This window comes from Lathyrus oleraceus, chromosome 6, assembly GCF_024323335.1.
Source record: "Lathyrus oleraceus cultivar Zhongwan6 chromosome 6, CAAS_Psat_ZW6_1.0, whole genome shotgun sequence".
In the NCBI taxonomy this organism is placed as follows: domain Eukaryota; kingdom Viridiplantae; phylum Streptophyta; class Magnoliopsida; order Fabales; family Fabaceae; genus Lathyrus; species Lathyrus oleraceus.
Genome location: NC_066584.1, coordinates 151,608,019 through 151,628,637, shown reverse-complemented (window position 1 = coordinate 151,628,637; position 20,619 = coordinate 151,608,019).

Sequence of the window (20,619 nt, the reverse complement as noted above, 5' to 3'; positions counted from 1 at the left end):
ATGAGCATGAGGTGAATGTCATAGTTCCCCATTTAAATATCCCATAACCAGTTGTGATTGCCTACAATAGTCAGAAGTCTGTCGTTTCTCCTTTGGTTATTCGTTTGGCGGGTCCTACATCCTATGAATCTGATAAAGTTGTTCCTTACAAGTACAATGCTACCATGTTGGAAGATGGAAAATAAGTCCATATTCCTTCATTTTCTTCTGTTGTGAACATTGTTGATGTAAGTGGTGTGACCCGAAGTGGTCGAGTATTTGCATCTGCGGCTCCTAAAATAATTGAAGATGCTTCAGTGAGGAAGCAAACTCAGGTGGGAACTCTTGTTGTGCAGTCTGTCCAGTCCAGCGGTGTGAACCAGAAGTCTGATCAGGATGAAGTGATGAAGTTGATTAAGAGAGTGAATTTAATATGGTGGATCATATATTGCATACCTCGTCCAAAACATTTGTGTTATCTTTATTGATGAACTCGGAAGCTCACAGAGAGGCTTTGCAGAAGTTCTTGGAGCAAGCCTATGTAGATCATGATGTAACAATTGGTCAGTTTGATGGCATTGTGACCAACATTACTATGTGTAAAAATATGAGCTTCAGTGATGAAGAATTTCCCGAGCAAGGGAGGAACCATAATCTAGCTCTGCATATTTCTACGAATTGTCAAGAAGTGTATGTCCAATGTCCTGGTTGACACTGACTCTTCTCTGAATGTTATGCCGAAGTCTACTCTATCTAAGCTCTCTTATCAAGGTGCTCATATGAGGTTCAATGGGGTTGTTTTGAAAGCCTTTGATGGCTCAAAGAAAATTGTGATTGGAGAGGTTGATCTCCTAATAAAGATAGGTCAGTGCTTATTTCAGATTACATTTCAAGTGATGGATATCCATCCCACCTATAGTTGTCTCATGGGTCGTCCCTGGATTCACGAAGTTGGGGAAGTGACGTCAACTCTCCATCAAAAGTTGAAATTTGTGAAGAATGGAAAGTTAGTTATTGTGGCTGGCGAGCACGCCATGTTTGTGAGTCATATCTCTTCATTTTCGTATATTGATGCTGACAAAGTTATTGGAACTCCATTTCAAGCTGTCTCTCTCTCTCTCTCTCTCTCTCTCTCTCTCTCTACCGATGATAATGTTGTTAGGAAGCATGGGATATCCATGCCTTCTTTGAAGGACGCCAAATAAGTCGTGGAGAATGGCCATACTTCTATATGGGGTCATGTTGTTGAGCTTGCTATAAACAACAACAAAGTTGGTTTAGGTTTCTCGCTTGGTTTAACCCGTAGATATTTGAAGCGTGTCCAAGAAGTTCTTCACAGTGCTGGTTTCATCCACTCCAAAGATCAGTCTGCTACTGTAATCCTGGAAGATGATCAAGAGCAAGAAGCACTGAAATTTGTGACGCACGAATTGATGTGCCAAAATTGGACTGATGTTGATGTTCCCTCTATTATTCACTTGTAAAAATTAATTATTAAACCCATTGAAAACAATGACTTTATGCTCTCTCCCAACTTTTAGTTCCTTGTGCTTGAAATGGAAGAAGATGATGTTGAAGAGATTCCTGATGAGATTTCCCATTTGCTTGAGCACGAGGAGAAGACCATCCAACCTCACAAAGAGCCGTTGGAAGTGATTAATCTGGGTTATCAAGAGAACAAGAAAGAAGTCAAGATTGGGGCGCTACTTTGTCCAGATGTTAAGAAGAGGATGGTAGAGCTTCTTAGAGAATATGTGGATGTGTTTACTTTTATCAAGATATGCTCGGTCTTGATAATGATATTATGGAGAATAGATTACATTGAAGCCAGAGTGTTCGCCAGTTAAATAAAAGTTGAGAAGAACTCATTCTGATATGGATCTTAAGATAAAAGACGAGGTTTAGAAGCAGATTGATGTTGGTTTACTTGTTACGTCTGAGTATCCTCAATGGGTGGCCAATATTGTACATGTTCTAAAGAAGTATCCTTTTTTTATCTTTAGGTGGTTACCTTTGTTAAGCTATCACTTGGCTGGTAGTTGGTATCCTTTCCTTTTGGGCTTATTACCTTTATTAAGATATCACTTGGCTGGTAGTTTGTAATGTTTCCTTTTTCATCTTTGGGTGGTTACCTTTGTTAAGCTATCATATGGCTGGTAGTTGGTAATCTTTATTTTGAGCTTATTATCTTTTTTAAGCTATCACTTGGCTGATAGTTAGGTAATATTTTTTTCTCTTATCTTTGGGTGGTTATCTTTGTTAAGCAATCACGTGGCTGGTAGTTCATAATCATTTTTTTGAGCTTATTACCTTTGTTAAGCTATCACTCGTTGATTTTTTGGTAATTTTTTTTTCTCTTATATTTGGTTGGTTACGTTTGTTAAGTTATCACGTGGCTGATAGTTGGTAATCATTCTTTTGGGTTTATTACCTTTGTTAAGCTATCACTTGGCTGGTAGTTGGTAATATTTCCCTTTTCATCTTTGGTTGGTTGCCTTTGTTAAGCTATCACGTGGTTGGTAGTTGGTAATCATTTCTTTGAGCTTATTACCTTTGTTAATTTATCACTTGGCTAATAGTTAGGGGATATTTCTCCCCTAGTGGAGTTGGGCATTCCTTTTGTTTGACCTTTCCCCCGACGGAGCCTTGCTTTGATAAGTCTTCCCCCATTAGGCCTTTGGTTCGCTTGTTTTCAAACTATGCATTGGTTTCTTTCCAATACAATAGTTATCCCCGAGTCGATTCGTTCCCCCTGTGGAATTTAGTTTCTCCCCAGCTGGGTCCTCCTTCGAAATCTGTTATTCCCCTAGTGCAGTTTCAATCTCCTCTTTTCTCCAGTAGTTCTTTGTTTCTTGTGGCGCTATATTAGCCACAGAGATCCTCATCTTCATTCATATCATATCATAAGCATTTTTACAGTATCTTAGGGCCAAAAGTTGGGTTTTTCTGTATTTAAGTCTCCTCAATCTCGTCGAGATGAAGATCTCAATCTTCATATCTCTGAATGGAAGAAACTTAAATAGGGGCATCTGTCATACCCTAATTTTTAACCCTAAGATCCCAAATACAATTTTCATCCTTGCATCCAAACAATATCACATCTTGGTCCTCTCCCTCTCATCTTTGGGACTTGCCTCTTGCAGGGATCATCAAGCACCTCTTTGTTAGTGTTTTACCTTTTGTGTTTATATCTTCTTTGTTTATCTAACCACTAATGAAAATATAAAAAATGTTTTGTTTTCTTTTAATTTATTGTGCAACGTAGGGTTTTTCAATCAAGAGCATCAAGCATGGCTTCTCCGTTAGGGTTTGTTTTGATTCCTCAACAAAGTGTGCTCAACCAGTTCTCAAAGGTTTTATCTCTCAAGCATGATATCTAAGGTTCTCAAGCATCTTTCAATCTCATTTATCTCAAAGTCTTATGGTTTATTTCTCAAGAAAAGTCAAAGGTTCATGTGTTTATCTCCATGCCTTCTTCAACAAGTAACTTCAACCTTTGAGCAATTTAATTAAGATACATTCAAGGACACCTTATTTTGAGTTCATATGATTATCCATGAACCTTTAAATACAAGAAAATTCCAAGTGCACAAGTTTATTTCAAGAGGTTTGACCAAAAAGTCAACATTTGAAGTCAAAGTTCCAAGGACCACAACTCCTTCAATTCTCAAAAAATTTGAATGCTTCGTTTTGCGTATGACTATTATCAATATACTCTAAAACTTATCTTTATATGAAAATAGCTAATTATGCTTGGAGGATCGTCAAAAGTTTGGAGACATTATAGGTCATTTCTGGACTTAGTGAAATTTGACCTTTTTTCAAGTGACTTTTTCTCAACTTTCAAGGATTACAATTTCTTCAATTTTTTACACATGAGGATGATTCCTCTTGCATAATATCACTTGTAATGCCCTATACAAGTTTTCTTCAAGGATCAAGATCAAAATATGCTTGGAAGGCCATGGAATTCATTGAGGCAATACATGTCATTTTCAGCCATTTGGTACTTAGAATTTTCTAAGTTACATGACCAGTTTTTCGTGCCAACTTCAACATGCCACAACTTTGTGCTTAAGCATCCAAATTCAAACTTTCTTGGAACATTGTAATATTTGTTATGATTCCAACACATTGCAAAAAAAAGGGATCTAAAAGCCTCTTGGGCAAGATTCCCTATTGAGTTGAACATGGTGACTTGAAACTGGAGAAATCACACTGGTCCGAATTTGAACTTAAATAATCCTCAATAACAAGCAAAATTACAATGCACTTTAAACCTAAAATTTTTTAATCATGTCTCTAGAAGTTAATTGACCCTTGAAACGCATGATTTTGTTGAGTTTTGATTGATTGCAAGTCACACCTTCCACACATTCTGATTAAATTTGTTTTGCATGAATTAAGCTTGATTCCACACGTATTTGGATCCAAACATATTCCCTATAAATAGAGGAAGCTATTGCATTCATTTCCAAGCTTTTGAGAGCCAATAAATCCCTACTTCACTCTGAAATTTTTCTAGAAAAATGAACTATCGTGTTTTGAATTACAACTTATTTCAATCTAATTTCTTGATTCCGTTAGCATCTTCAGTATTCTCTGAAGCTTTTTCACCAATTCCCAAGATCGAAGACCTTCTGAAGTGCTCTAACTATATTGAGCTTCATCAACTTATGATCACCATGTGGACAAGGTAGTTTTGAGCAAGATTTGAAGTCAAACAAGTTACCATAATGTAGTCGTTCACTCCCTGATGCTTTCCACTAACTTATCTGGTGTTGATTGATCGTGTTCACCATTTAATTTAATTTTTCATAGCTTGCTTGCTTCTAAAACTTCTCTAAAATCCACAATTCTCAATTTAGATAAATCAATTTGGAGCATGAGGATGAATTCGTGATGAGGAGGCAATCCCATTGGTAGTGGTCTCGTGTTCTTAAATTACCAAATGATGTAACTCTGGTGAGGGACCATTGGAGTTTATCTCAGATCATCTGAGTTTGGAGACACGTTGGACATTTAAAATATTTTGATTGGTCCAATTTGAATTAAATCTCGTATTCTATTTTGGCTAATTTCCATTGTTCGCCTCAGCCTTGTGATTGTTGGATCTGGCATATCAATTAATGAGGTCAGATCCAACGCTCCGGGTTTTTTATGATTTTATTTCTTACTCTGTTTTCATTTTAAATTTCATTTTCTTTTAAAATTCGTAGAATATTCATTTAACATCCAAAAGTTACCCAAAATAATTTCAATAATTCTCTTTTATTTTTCTTCATCTGATTTTTATTTTTCAACATTTTGTTTCATCTGATTTTCTATTTTTCTTCATGCTTTTACTTTACCATCTCATACCATATTGTTAATGTTTATGTTCTTTTACTCTTTGTGAATATGGATTTCTTTTCCTTTTAAATACATTAATAAAGGAGAAACTTGAGAGGAACTTGGTTCTCTGGCTTCTGGACTTGTGGTTACTATCCCTAGCATTTTTTTTGGAGTTATGAACTTAGAATTAGGACCTTGACCCTTTGCTTTAGGAGTTTGTGATTTGAGACCCTGAGATTCATCTGGTACCTTTGAGTTTGGACTTCTTTTGAAGACTTGGGTTGGTTATGCTAGTTTCATATGATACATGATTTATTCTTTGCTTATCTGGCTTGCTTGAGGCTTAATCCAAAGGAGGGGATTCTTATTCTACTTATGTCATAAAGCTTGCTATCTCTTTGGTAGATCTTTCCTCTTTAGCTTTTATTTTATGCTCTAGGATAGTCTCTTCTTCTCCTCAGCCTTATGATTGTTGGATCTGGCATGTCAATTAATGAAGTCAGACCCAACGCTCAGTGTTTTTTATGATTTTATTTCTTATTCTGTCTTCATTTTAAATTTCATTTTCTTTTAAAATTCACAGAAACTTCATTTAAGATCAAAAAATTACCCAAAATAATTTCTATAATTCTCTTTTATTTTTCATCATCTGAGTTTTATTTTTTAAACATTTTGTTTCATAAATTTTCTATTTTTCTTCAATTTTCTCTTTTCTCCTTTGTTTTAATTGTTTTAAAAATACTTTTGCGCACTTTAAAATTCTGAAAAATTTATTATATGTTTCTTATTCTATTTTCAACCTTCCATAATTTTCTTGGCCATTTCTTTGGTTTTTTATAGAACGTTATAGATTTTCTCTTTTATTTCCCTTTTAAAATTCATTTTGAAAATGTGTTTAATGCATTTTATTTTATTTTATTTGATTTTATATTTGTTTTACATTTGTTGACTTCTGTTGGCTTTGGATCATGATTGTTTTGATCATAAGTCTCATCAATCTCAATGGATCTTGGGTGTTGATGGGTTGAAAACCATAATCCCCCAAAATGGATGATTGATTTTGATGATGATTTGATCAAACATTTGATCCAATTTAGGTATGATATCTCTTGTCCTCTTCCTCTTCATCTCTTTCTTTTCCTCTTGATCAATTAAGTGGTTTGTGTCCATCTTGTTAATGATATGTGGGGATTGGTGCTTGATAAACTTTCATCATTTCAAATCTACCTCTTAATTGATCCTGGATCATTTAAGGTACTTTGGATTGATACTAAGCTTGTCCTAAGTATTGGTTGATGTAAGTGACCAAACTCCTAGCCTTTATGCTTGATCCTTCCTCTTCTTTTTTTGGGTGTGGCATAGATGTAGGAGTGTGATTTACATATTATTTCTCTAGCATGTATTAACACAAATATTATTATTGACCGACCTTAGATAGTTGTGACTTCTACATGAGTCCAATTACGATTCCTTAACACAGTGCAAAATTTGTCTCGAAAGTAAGTTATTTTCATAAGTGAGATTGTAAGTCTCTTACTCCTCATGGTATTGTGTGAAAAATATTGTTTCCTTTTCACTTATGAGAGCTAGTGGCATATTTGTTGATTTTATTCAATTTGGAGCCCTTCTTATGGTGATGTAGACGTCCATATTTTCATACTTGTGGGTGAATAGTTGAATGTTCTCCCCAAAAATGACCAAATTATGTTTCCCTTTTTTTATTACTAACGTCATTTACTAACATTATTTTGTAATAACTTCACTTTAATGTCATTTATATTATGTTCTTAATCCTTTTGTCATTTACTTCATGCTTTTATTTTACCATCTCATACCATATTGTTTATGTTTATGTTCTTTTACTCTTTGTGAATATGGATTTCTTTTCCTTTTAAATACATTAATAAAGGAGAAACCCGAGAGGAACTTGGTTCTCTGGCTTCTGGACTTGTGGTTACTATCCCTAGCCTTTTTTTTGGAGTTATGAACTTAGAATTAGGACCTTGACCCTTTGCTTTAGGAGTTTGTGATTTCAGACCCTGAGATTCATCTGGTACCTTTGAGTTTTGACTTCTTTTGAAGACTTGGGTTGGTTATGCTAGTTTCATATGATACATGATTTATTCTTTGCTTATCTGGCTTGCTTGAGGCTTAATCCAAAGGAGGGGATTCTTATTCTACTTATGTCATAAAGCTTGCTATCTCTTTGGTAGATCTTTCCTCTTTAGCTTTTATTTTATGCTCTAGGATAGTCTCTTCTTCTCCTCAGCCTTATGATTGTTGGATCTGGCATGTCAATTAATGAAGTCAGACCCAACGCTCAGTGTTTTTTATGATTTTATTTCTTATTCTGTCTTCATTTTAAATTTCATTTTCTTTTAAAATTCACAGAAAATTCATTTAAGATCAAAAAATTACCCAAAATAATTTCTATAATTCTCTTTTATATTTCTTCATCTGAGTTTTATTTTTTAAACATTTTGTTTCATTGATTTTCTATTTTTCTTCAATTTTCTCTTTTCTCCTTTGTTTTAATTGTTTTAAAAATACTTTTGCGCACTTTAAAATTCTGAAAAATTTATTATATGTTTCTTATTCTATTTTCAACCTTCCATAATTTTCTTGGCCATTTCTTTGGTTTTTTATAGAACGTTATAGATTTTCTCTTTTATTTCCCTTTTAAAATTCATTTTGAAAATGTGTTTAATGCATTTTATTTTATTTTATTTGATTTTATATTTGTTTTACATTTGTTGACTTCTGTTGGCTTTGGATCATGATTGTTTTGATCATAAGTCTCATCAATCTCAATGGATCTTGGGTGTTGATGGGTTGAAAACCATAATCCCACAAAATGGATGATTGATTTTGATGATGACTTGATCAAACATTTGATCCAATTTAGGTATGATATCTCTTGTCCTCTTCCTCTTCATCTCTTTCTTTTCCTCTTGATCAATTAAGTGGTTTGTGTCCATCTTGTTAATGATATGTGGGGATTGGTGCTTGATAAACTTTCATCATTTCAAATCTACCTCTTAATTGATCCTGGATCATTTAAGGTACTTTGGATTGATACTAAGCTTGTCCTAAGTATTGGTTGATGTAAGTGACCAAACTCCTAGCCTTTATGCTTGATCCTTCCTCTTTTTTTTTGGGTGTGGCATAGATGTAGGAGTGTGATTTACATATTATTTCTCTAGCATGTATTAACACAAATATTATTATTGACCGACCTCAGATAGTTGTGACTTCTACATGAGTCCAATTACGATTCCTTAACACAGCGCAAAATTTGTCTCGAAAATAAGTTATTTTCATAAGTGAGATTGTAAGTCTCCTACTCCTCATGGTATTGTGTGAAAAATATTGTTTCCTTTTCACTTATGAGAGCTAGTGGCATATTTGTTGATTTTATTCAATTTGGAGCCCTTCTTATGGTGATGTAGACGTCCATATTTTCATACTTGTGGGTGAATAGTTGAATGTTCTCCCCAAAAATGACCAATTTATGTTTCCCTTTTTTTATTACTTACGTCATTTACTAACATTATTTTGTAATAACTTCACTTTAATGTCATTTATATTATGTTCTTAATCCTTTTGTCATTTACTTCATGCTTTTATTTTACCATCTCATACCATATTGTTTATGTTTATGTTCTTTTACTCTTTGTGAATATGGATTTCTTTTCCTTTTAAATACGTTAATAAAAGAGAAACCCGCTAGGAACTTGGTTCTCTGGCTTCTGGACTTGTGGTTACTATCCCTAGCATTTTTTTATGGAGTTATGAACTTATAATTAGCACCTTGACCCTTTGCTTTAGGAGTTTGTGATTTGAGACCCTGAGATTCATCTGGTACCTTTGAGTTTGGACTTCTTTTGAAGACTTGGGTTGGTTATCCTAGTTTCATATGATACATGATTTATTCTTTGCTTATCTGACTTGCTTGAGGCTTAATCCAAAGGAGGGGATTCTTATTCTACTTATGTCATAAAGCTTGCTATCTCTTTGGTAGATCTTTCCTCTTTAGCTTTTATTTTATGCTCTAGGATAGTCTCTTCTTCTCCTCAGCCTTATGATTGTTGGATCTGGCATGTCAATTAATGAAGTCAGACCCAACGCTCAGTGTTTTTTATGATTTTATTTCTTATTCTGTCTTCATTTTAAATTTCATTTTCTTTTAAAATTCACAGAAACTTCATTTAAGATCAAAAAATTACCCAAAATAATTTCTATAATTCTCTTTTATTTTTCTTTATCTGAGTTTTATTTTTTAAACATTTTGTTTCATTGATTTTCTATTTTTCTTCAATTTTCTCTTTTCTCCTTTGTTTTAATTGTTTTAAAAATACTTTTGCGCACTTTAAAATTCTGAAAAATTTATTATATGTTTCTTATTCTATTTTCAACCTTCCATAATTTTCTTGGCCATTTCTTTGGTTTTTTATAGAACGTTATAGATTTTCTCTTTTATTTCCCTTTTAAAATTCATTTTGAAAATGTGTTTAATGCATTTTATTTTATTTTATTCTATTTTATATTTGTTTTACATTTGTTGACTTCTGTTGGCTTTGGATCATGATTGTTTTGATCATAAGTCTCATCAATCTCAATGGATCTTGGGTGTTGATGGGTTGAAAACCATAATCCCACAAAATGGATGATTGATTTTGATGATGACTTGATCAAAGATTTGATCCAATTTAGGTATGATATCTCTTGTCCTCTTCCTCTTCATCTCTTTTTTTTCCTCTTGATCAATTGAGTGGTTTGTGTCCATCTTGTTAATGATATGTGGGGATTGGTGCTTGATAAACTTTCATCATTTCAAATCTACCTCTTAATTGATCTGGATCATTTAAGGTACTTTGGATTGATACTAAGCTTGTCCTAAGTATTATGAAGTATTGGTTGATGTAAGTGACCAAACTCCTAGCCTTTATGCTTGATCCTTCCTCTCTTTTTTTTTGGGTGTGGCATAGATGTAGGAGTGTGATTTACATATTATTTCTCTAGCATGTATTAACACAAATATTATTATTGACCGACCTCAGATAGTTGTGACTTCTACATGAGTCCAATTACGATCCCTTAACACAACGCAAAATTTGGTTTCGAAAGTAAGTTATTTTCATAAGTGAGATTGTAAGTCTCCTACTCCTCATGGTATTGTGTGAAAAATATTGTTTCCTTTTCACTTATGAGAGCTAGTGGCATATTTGTTGATTTTATTCAATTTGGAGCCCTTCTTATGGTGATGTAGACGTCCATATTTTCATACTTGTGGGTGAATAGTTGAATGTTCTCCCCAAAAATGACCAAATTATGTTTCCCTTTTTTTATTACAAACGTCATTTACTAACATTATTTTGTAATAACTTCACTTTAATGTCATTTATATTATGTTCTTAATCCTTTTGTCATTTACTTCATGCTTTTATTTTACCATCTCATACCATATTGTTTATGTTTATGTTCTTTTACTCTTTGTGAATATGGATTTCTTTTCCTTTTAAATACGTTAATAAAAGAGAAACCCGCTAGGAACTTGGTTCTCTGGCTTCTGGACTTGTGGTTACTATCCCTAGCATTTTTTTGGAGTTATGAACTTAGAATTAGGACCTTGACCCTTTGCTTTAGGAGTTTGTGATTTGAGACCCTGAGATTCATCTGGTACCTTTGAGTTTGGACTTCTTTTGAAGACTTGGGTTGGTTATCCTAGTTTCATATGATACATGATTTATTCTTTGCCTATCTGGCTTGCTTGAGGCTTAATCCAAAGGAGGGGATTCTTATTCTACTTATGTCATAAAGCTTGCTATCTCTTTGGTAGATCTTTCCTCTTTAGCTTTTATTTTATGCTCTAGGATAGTCTTTTCTTCTCCTCAGCCTTATGATTGTTGGATCTGGCATGTCAATTAATGAAGTCAGACCCAACGCTCAGTGTTTTTTATGATTTTATTTCTTATTCTATCTTTATTTTAAATTTCATTTTCTTTTAAAATTCACAGAAACTTCATTTAAGATCAAAAAATTACCCAAAATAATTTCTATAATTCTCTTTTATTTTTCTTCATCTGAGTTTTATTTTTTAAACATTTTGTTTCATTGATTTTCTATTTTTCTTCAATGTTCTCTTTTCTCCTTTGTTTTAATTGTTTTAAAAATACTTTTGCGCACTTTAAAATTCTGAAAAATTTATTATATGTTTCTTATTCTATTTTCAACCTTCCATAATTTTCTTGGCCATTTCTTTGGTTTTTTATAGAACGTTATAGATTTTCTCTTTTATTTCCCTTTTAAAATTCATTTTGAAAATGTGTTTAATGCATTTTATTTTATTTTATTGTATTTTATATTTGTTTTACATTTGTTGACTTCTGTTGGCTTTGGATCATGATTGTTTCGATCATAAGTCTCATCAATCTCAATGGATCTTGGGTGTTGATGGGTTGAAAACCATAATCCCACAAAATGGATGATTGATTTTGATGATGACTTGATCAAACATTTGATCCAATTTAGGTATGATATCTCTTGTCCTCTTCCTCTTCATCTCTTTCTTTTCCTCTTGATCAATTAAGTGGTTTGTGTCCATCTTGTTAATGATATGTGGGGATTGGTGCTTGATAAACTTTCATCATTTCAAATCTACCTCTTAATTGATCCTGGATCATTTAAGGTACTTTGGATTGATACTAAGCTTGTCCTAAGTATTGGTTGATGTAAGTGACCAAACTCCTAGCATTTATGCTTGATCCTTCCTTTTTTTTGTGTGGCATAGATGTAGGAGTGTGATTTACATATTATTTCTCTAGCATGTGTTAACACAAATATTATTATTGACCGACCTCAGATAGTTGTGACTTCTACATGAGTCCAATTACAATTCCTTAACACAGCGCAAAATTTGTCCCGAAAGTAAGTTATTTTCATAAGGGAGATTGTAAGTCTCTTACTCCTCATGGTATTGTGTGAAAAATATTGTTTCCTTTTCACTTATGAGAGCTAGTGGCATATTTGTTGATTTTATTCAATTTGGAGCCCTTCTTATGGTGATGTAGACGTCCATATTTTCATACTTGTGGGTGAATAGTTGAATGTTCTCCCCAAAAATGACCAAATTATGTTTCCGTTTTTTTATTACTAACGTCATTTACTAACATTATTTTGTATTAACTTCACTTTAATGTCATTTATATTATGTTCTTAATCCTTTTGTCATTTACTTCATGCTTTTATTTTACCATCTCATACCATATTGTTTATGTTTATGTTCTTTTACTCTTTGTGAATATGGATTTCATTTCCTTTTAAATACGTTAATAAAGGAGAAACCCGCTAAGAACTTGGTTCTCTGGCATCATGGACTTGTGGTTACTATCCCTAGCATTTTTTTTGGAGTTGTGAACTTAGAATTAGGACCTTGACCCTTTGCTTTAGGAGTTTGTGATTTGAGACCCTCAGATTCATCTGGTACCTTTGAGTTTGGACTTCTTTTGAAGACTTGGGTTGGTTATCCTAGTTTCATATGATACATGATTTATTCTTTGCTTATCTGGTTTGCTTGAGGCTTAATCCAAAGGAGGGAATTCTTATTCTACTTATGTCATAAACCTTGCTATCTCTTTGGTAGATCTTTCCTCTTTAGCTTTTATTTTATGCTCTAGGGTAGTCTCTTCTTCTCCTCAGCCTTATGATTCTTGGATTTGGCATGTCAATTAATGAAGTCAGACCCAACACTCAGTGTTTTTTATGATTTTATTTCTTATTCTGTCTTCATTTTAAATTTCATTTTCTTTTAAAATTCACAGAAACTTCATTTAAGATCAAAAAATTACCCAAAATAATTTCTATAATTCTCTTTTATTTTTCTTCATCTGATTTTTATTTTTCAACATTTTGTTTCATTGATTTTCTATTTTTCTTGAATTTTCTCTTTTCTCCTTTGTTTTAATTGTTTTAAAAATACTTTTGCGCACTTTAAAATTCTGAAAAATTTATTATATGTTTCTTATTCTATTTTCAACCTTCCATAATTTTCTTGGCCATTTCTTTGGTTTTTTATAGAACGTTATAGATTTTCTCTTTTATTTGCCTTTTAAAATTCATTTTGAAAATTTGTTTAATGCATTTTATTTTATTTTATTGTATTTTATATTTGTTTTACATTTGTTGACTTCTGTTGGCTTTGGATCATGATTGTTTTGATCATAAGTCTCATCAATCTCAATGGATCTTGGATGTTGATGGGTTGAAAACCATAATCCCACAAAATGGATGATTGATTTTGATGATGACTTGATCAAACATTTGATCCAATTTAGGTATGATATCTCTTGTCCTCTTCCTCTTCATCTCTTTCTTTTCCTCTTGATCAATTGAGTGGTTTGTGTCCATCTTGTTAATGATATGTGGGGATTGGTGCTTGATAAACTTTCATCATTTCAAATCTACCTCTTAATTGATCTTGGATCATTTAAGGTACTTTGGATTGATACTAAGCTTGTCCTAAGTATTAGGAAGTATTGGTTGATGTAAGTGACCAAACTCCTAGCCTTTATGCTTGATCCTTCCTCTTTTTTTTTGTGTGGCATAGATGTAGGAGTGTGATTTACATATTATTTCTCTAGCATGTGTTAACACAAATATTATTATTGACCGACCTCAGATAGTTGTGACTTCTACATGAGTCCAATTACGATTCCTTAACACAACGCAAAATTTGTCCCGAAAGTAAGTTATTTTCATAAGTGAGATTGTAAGTCTCCTACTCCTCATGGTATTGTGTGAAAAATATTGTTTCCTTTTCACTTATGAGAAATAGTGGCATATTTGTTGATTTTATTCAATTTGGAGCCCTTCTTATGGTGATGTAGACGTCCATATTTTCATACTTGTGGGTGAATAGTTGAATGTTCTCCCCAAAAATGACCAAATTATGTTTCCGTTTTTTTATTACTAACGTCATTTACTAACATTATTTTGTATTAACTTCACTTTAATGTCATTTATATTATGTTCTTTATCCTTTTGTCATTTACTTCATGCTTTTATTTTACCATCTCATACCATATTGTTTATGTTTATGTTCTTTTACTCTTTGTGAATATGGATTTCTTTTCCTTTTAAATACGTTAATAAAGGAGAAACCCGCTAAGAACTTGGTTCTCTGGCTTCATGGACTTGTGGTTACTATCCCTAGCATTTTTTTTGGAGTTATGAACTTAGAATTAGGACCTTGACCCTTTGCTTTAGGAGTTTGTGATTTGACACCCTGAGATTCATCTGGTACCTTTGAGTTTGGACTTCTTTTGAAGACTTGGGTTGGTTATCCTAGTTTCTTATGATACATGATTTATTCTTTGCTTATCTGGTTTGCTGGAGGCTTAATCCAAAGGAGGGGATTCTTATTCTACTTATGTCATAAAGCTTGCTATCTCTTGGGTAGATCTTTCCTCTTTAGCTTTTATTTTATGCTCTAGGATAGTCTCTTCTTCTCCTCAGCCTTATGATTGTTGGATCTGGCATGTCAATTAATGAAGTCAGACCCAACGCTCAGTGTTTTTTATGATTTTATTTCTTATTCTGTCTTAATTTTAAATTTCATTTTCTTTTAAAATTCACAGAAACTTCATTTCAGATCAAAAAATTACCTAAAATAATTTCTATAATTCTCTTTTATTTTTCTTCATCTGATTTTTATTTTTCAACATTTGGTTTCATTGATTTTCTATTTTTCTTGAATTTTCTCTTTTATCCTTTGTTTTAATTGTTTTAAAAATACATTTGCGCAATTTAAAATTCTGAAAAATTTATTATATGTTTCTTATTCTATTTTCAACCTTCCATAATTTTCTTGGCCATTTCTTTGGTTTTTTATAGAATGTTATAGATTTTCTCTTTTATTTCCCTTTTAAAATTCATTTTGAAAATGTGTTTAATGCATTTTATTTTATTTTATTGTATTTTATATTTGTTTTACATTCGTTGACTTCTTTTGGCTTTGGATCATGATTGTTTTGATCATAAGTCTCATCAATCTCAATGGATCTTGGGTGTTGATGGGTTGAAAACCATAATCCCACAAAATGGATGATTGATTTTGATGATGACTTGATCAAACATTTGATCCAATTTAGGTATGATATCTCTTGTCCTCTTCCTCTTCATCTCTTTCTTTTCCTCTTGATCAATTGAGTGGTTTGTGTCCATCTTGTTAATGATATGTGGGGATTGGTGCTTGATAAACTTTCATCATTTCAAATCTACCTCTTAATTGATCTTGGATCATTTAAGGTACTTTGGATTGATACTAAGCTTGTCCTAAGTATTATGAAGTATTGGTTGATGTAAGTGACCAAACTCCTAGCCTTTATGCTTGATCCTTCCTCTTTTTATTTTGTGTGTGGCATAAATGTAGGAGTGTGATTTACATATTATTTCTCTAGCATGTATTAACACAAATATTATTATTGACCGACCTCAGATAGTTGTGACTTCTACATGAGTCCAATTACGATCCCTTAACACAACGCAAAATTTTGTTTCGAAAGTAAGTTATTTTCATAAGTGAGATTGTAAGTCTCTTACTCCTCATGGTATTGTGTGAAAAATATTGTTTCCTTTTCACTTATGAGAGCTAGTGGCATATTTGTTGATTTTATTCAATTTGGAGCCCTTCTTATGGTGATGTAGACGTCCATATTTTCATACTTGTGGGTGAATAGTTGAATGTTCTCCCCAAAAATGACCAAATTATGTTTCCCTTTTTTTATTACAAACGTCATTTACTAACATTATTTTGTAATAACTTCACTTTAATGTCATTTATATTATGTTCTTAATCCTTTTGTCATTTACTTCATGCTTTTATTTTACCATCTCATACCATATTGTTTATGTTTATGTTCTTTTACTCTTTGTGAATATGGATTTCTTTTCCTTTTAAATACGTTAATAAAGGAGAAACCCGCTAAGAACTTGGTTCTCTGGCTTCATGGACTTGTGGTTACTATCCCTAGCATTTTTTTTGGAGTTATGAACTTAGAATTAAGACCTTGACCCTTTGCTTTAGGAGTTTGTGATTTGAGACCCTGAGATTCATCTGGTACCTTTGAGTTTGGACTTCTTTTGAAGACTTGGGTTGGTTATCCTAGTTTCATATGATACATGATTTATTCTTTGCTTATCTGGTTTGCTTGAGGCTTAATCCAAAGGAGGGGATTCTTATTCTACTTATGTCATAAAGCTTGCTATCTCTTTGGCTGATCTTTCCTCTTTAGCTTTTATTTTATGCTCTAGGATAGTCTCTTCTTCTCCTCAGCCTTATGATTGTTGGATCTGGCATGTCAATTAATGAAGTCAGACCCAACGCTCAGTGTTTTTTATGATTTTATTTCTTATTCTGTCTTCATTTTAAATTTCATTTTCTTTTTAAATTCACAAAAACATCATTTAAGATCAAAAAATTACCCAAAATAATTTCTATAATTCTCTTTTATTTTTCTTCATCTGATTTTTATTTTTCAACATTTTGTTTCATTGATTTTCTATTTTTCTTGAATTTTCTCTTTTCTCCTTTGTTTTAATTGTTTTAAAAATACTTTTGCGCAATTTAAAATTCTGAAAAATTTATTATATGTTTCTTATTCTATTTTCAACCTTCCATAATTTTCTTGGCCATTTCTTTGGTTTTTTATAGAATGTTATAGATTTTCTCTTTTATTTCCCTTTTAAAATTCATTTTGAAAATGTGTTTAATGCATTTTATTTTATTTTATTGTATTTTATATTTGTTTTACATTTGTTGACTTCTGTTGGCTTTGGATCATGATTGTTTTGATCATAAGTCTCATCAATCTCAATGGATCTTGGGTGTTGATGGGTTGAAAACCATAATCGCACAAAATGGATGATTGATTTTGATGATTACTTGATCAAACATTTGATCCAATTTAGGTATGATATCTCTTGTGCTCTTCCTCTTCATCTCTTTCTTTTCCTCTTGATCAGTTGAGTGGTTTGTGTCCATCTTGTTAATGATATGTGGGGATTGGTGCTTGATAAACTTTCATCATTTCAAATCTACCTCTTAATTGATCTTGGATCATTTAAGATACTTTGGATTGATACTAAGCTTGTCCTAAGTATTATGAAGTATTGGTTGATGTAAGTGGCCAAACTCCTAGCCTTTATGCTTGATCCTTCCTCTTTTTTTTTTGTGTGTGTGTGGCATAGATGTAGGAGTGTGATTTACATATTATTTCTCTAGCATGTGTTATCACAAATATTATTATTGACCGACCTCAGATAGTTGTGACTTCTACATGAGTCCAATTACGATTCCTTAACACAGCGCAAAATTTGTCCCGAAAGTAAGTTATTTTCATAAGTGAGATTGTAAGTCTCCTACTCCTCATGGTATTGTGTGAAAAATATTGTTTCCTTTTCACTTATGAGAAATAGTGGCATATTTGTTGATTTTATTCAATTTGGAGCCCTTCTTATGGTGATGTAGACGTCCATATTTTCATACTTGTGGGTGAATAGTTGAATGTTCTCCCCAAAATGACCAAATTATGTTTCCCTTTTTTTATTACTAACGTCATTTACTAACATTATTTTGTATTAACTTCACTTTAATGTCATTTATATTATGTTCTTTATCCTTTTGTCATTTACTTCATGCTTTTATTTTACCATCTCATACCATATTGTTTATGTTTATGTTCTTTTACTCTTTGTGAATATGGATTTCTTTTCCTTTTAAATACGTTAATAAAGGGAAACCCGCTAAGAACTTGGTTCTCTGGCTTCATGGACTTGTGGTTACTATCCCTAGCATTTTTTTTGGAGTTATGAACTTAGAATTAGGACCTTGACCCTTTGCTTTAGGAGTTTGTGATTTGAGACCCTGAGATTCATCTGGTACCTTTGAGTTTGGACTTCTTTTGAAGACTTGGGTTGGTTATCCTAGTTTCATATGATACATGATTTATTCTTTGCTTATCCTTTGCTTGAGGCTTAATCCAAAGGAGGGGATTCTTATTCTACTTATGTCATAAAGCTTGCTATCTCTTTGGTAGATCTTTCCTCTTTAGCTTTTATTTTATGCTCTAGGATAGTCTCTTCTTCTCCTCAGCCTTATGATTGTTGGATCTGGCATGTCAATTAATGAAGTCAGACCCAACGCTCAGTGTTTTTTATGATTTTATTTCTTATTCTGTCTTCATTTTAAATTTCATTTTCTTTTAAAATTCACAGAAACTTCATTTAAGATCAAAAAATTACCCAAAATAATTTCTATAATTCTCTTTTATTTTTCTTCATCTGATTTTTATTTTTCAACATTTTGTTTCATTGATTTTCTATTTTTCTTGAATTTTCCCTTTTCTCCTTTGTTTTAATTGTTTTAAAAATACTTTTGCGCACTTTAAAATTATGAAAAATCTATTATATGTTTCTTATTCTATTTTCAACCTTCCATAATTTTCTTGGCCATTTCTTTGGTTTTTTATAGAACGTTATAGATTTTCTCTTTTATTTCCCTTTAAAATTCATTTTGAAAATGTGTTTAATGCATTTTATTTTATTTTATTGTATTTTATATTTGTTTTACATTTGTTGACTTCTGTTGGCTTTGGATCATGATTGTTTTGATCATAAGTCTCATCAATCTCAATGGATCTTGGGTGTTGATGGGTTGAAAACCATAATCCCACAAAATGGATGATTGATTTTGATGATGACTTGATCAAACATTTGATCCAATTTAGGTATGATATCTCTTGTCCTCTTCCTCTTCATCTCTTTCTTTTCCTCTTGATCAATTGAGTGGTTTGTGTCCATCTTGTTAATGATATGTGGGGATTGGTGCTTGATAAACTTTCATCATTTCAAATCTACCTCTTAATTGATCTTGGATCATTTAAGGTACTTTGGATTGATACTAAGCTTTTCCTAAGTATTATGAAGTATTGGTTGATGTAAGTGACCAAACTCCTAGCCTTTATGCTTGATCCTTCCTCTTTTTTTTTTTGTGTGTGGCATAGATGTATGAGTGTGAGTTATATATTATTTCTCTAGCATGTATTAACACAAATGTTATTATTGACCGACCTCAAATAGTTGTGACTTCTACATGAGTCCAATTTAAGATTCCTTAACACAGCGTAAAATTTGTCCCGAAAGTAAGTTATTTTCATAAGTGAGATTGTAAGTTTCCTACTCCTCATGGTATTGTGTGAAAAATATTGTTTCCTTTTCACTTATGAGAGCTAGTGGCATATTTGTTGATTTTATTCAATTTGGAGCCCTTCTATGGTGATGTAGACGTCCATATTTTCATACTTGTGGGTGAATAGTTGAATGTTCTCCCCAAAAATGACCAAATTATGTTTCCCTTTTTTTATTACTAACGTCATTTACTAACATTATTTTGTATTAACTTCACTTTAATGTCATTTATATTATGTTCTTTATCCTTTTGTCATTTACTTCATGCTTTTATTTTACCATCTCATACCATATTGTTTATGTTTATGTTCTTTTACTCTTTGTGAATATGGATTTCTTTTCCTTTTAAATACGTTAATAAAGGAGAAACCCGCTAAGAACTTGGTTCTCTGGCTTCATGGACTTGTGGTTACTATCCCTAGCATTTTTTTTGGAGTTATGAACTTAGAATTAGGACCTTGACCCTTTGCTTTAGGAGTTTGTGATTTGAGACCCTGAGATTCATCTGGTACCTTTGAGTTTGGACTTCTTTTGAAGACTTGGGTTGGTTATCCTAGTTTCATATGATACATGATTTATTCTTTGCTTATCTGGCTTGCTTGAGGCTTAATCCAAAGGAGGGCATTCTTATTCTACTTATGTCATAAAGCTTGCTATCTCTTTGGTAGATCTTTCCTCTTTAGCTTTATTTTATGCTCTAGGATAGTCTCTTCTTCTCCTCAGCCTTATGATTGTTGGATCTGGCATGTCAATTAATGAAGTCAGACCCAACGCTCAGTGTTTTTTATGATTTTATTTCTTATTCTGTCTTCATTTTAAATTTCATTTTCTTTTAAAATTCACAGAAACTTCATTTAAGATAAAAAAATTACCCAAAATAATTTCTATAATTCTCTTTTATTTTTCTTCATCTGAGTTTTATTTTTTAAACATTTTGTTTCATTGATTTTCTATTTTTCTTCAATGTTCTCTTTTCTCTTTTGTTTTAATTGTTTTAAAAATACTTTTGCGCACTTTAAAATTCTGAAATATTTATTATATGTTTCTTATTCTATTTTCAAC